The sequence below is a fragment of the Bison bison genome, unplaced genomic scaffold (genome assembly GCF_000754665.1).
Source record: "Bison bison bison isolate TAMUID 2011002044 unplaced genomic scaffold, Bison_UMD1.0 scf7180017864373, whole genome shotgun sequence".
NCBI classification, from domain to species: domain Eukaryota; kingdom Metazoa; phylum Chordata; class Mammalia; order Artiodactyla; family Bovidae; genus Bison; species Bison bison.
Window position 1 is genome coordinate 597,580 of NW_011494945.1, and position 1,388 is coordinate 598,967.

Below are 1,388 nucleotides of genomic sequence, written 5' to 3' on the forward strand. Positions count from 1 at the left end.
TTTAATTTATAGATTATATTTGGGAAAAATGACATCTTTACAACATTGGCCCTTAGAACATAGTTTTTTCCTTTTTTCATTTATTGTTTATCATCTGTATACATCTGAACAATTTCTAATATGCAGATAAATTTCTATAATTATATTTAAATATAGAAATGTTAATATTTTAGTACTGTCACATTTTACTGAATTATCTGATTATATTTAATAGCATTTTTTAAAGCATTCCCAAGTATTTGTTATCATCTGCAAATTCTAAAAATCATAAGACTTTTTCCCAGAACTTTTATGTCATATAGCATGGGCATCCTTGTCTTTTTCATGATTTTAATGGGAATGTTATCTGTTTTTTTAATTAATTATAGTGCCGTTTTACAAATACATTTTAAAAAATCAAGAATAAATGTTGAGTTTGCTTATATACATATGGAACAAATCAATTCATGTAATTTCCACATCTATTTACATAGAGATAAGAAAATGATTCTCATGTTGCTCTTGACTGAGTGACTGAGGACACACACAGTCTTTCCTTGGACTCTGTATTTTTTTCTGTTATGGACTGATTGTGTCCCTTCCAAATTCATACACTGAAACCATGTTCCTTAATGTGATGTTGTTAGGAGATGAGACCATTGGGAGGTTAATTAGAATTAGATGAGGTCATGATTTTGGAGCCCTCATGAATGGAACAGATGCTCTTCTAAGTATCACAAAAGAACTTGCTTTCTCCCTCCTCTCTGCCAGGTGAGGATACAATGAAAATTCAACAGTCTGCAACCTGGAAGAGGGCTCTTACCAGAACCTGACCATGCTTCCAGCCTTCAGAACTGTGTAAATAAACTTCTATTGATTTTAATCCACTCTGTTTAAGGCATTTTGTTATGGTGCTCCAAACTGACTAGGATAATCTGCAAATGCATTATTCTAATTTTGTGTGTTTATGCATTTCTTATTTTTTAAAAAGCTATATCAGATAATAGTATTAACTTTTATTTGGTTTTCCTTTTTAAAGAATCTGTTCTTGGGTTTGTGGGTTTAGGGTTTTTTTTTTCCCTGTTTTTTAAAAGTCATTAATTTCTACTTTTAGTGAATTCCAAATGTCTTAGGTATATTAGTTTTGTTTTCTTTTTGAGTTTCTTATTTGGTACTTAATTAGCTATTTTTTGTTCATTATCATCTGAATGTTGGAGTATTGATTTCTTCTGCGGATATATTGTGTTTTCTTAAAATATTGTTTTCTAATTGTTCTACAGTTTCCGTCTTGATTCTTCATAGCAGAATAATTGTTTAAAGGAAAGATGTGAAATTTTTAGAGGGTTTGAAATTGCTGTTTGTTTAGAGAATATGGTATATATCCTAAAGTTTAGAATGTCATTGAAATT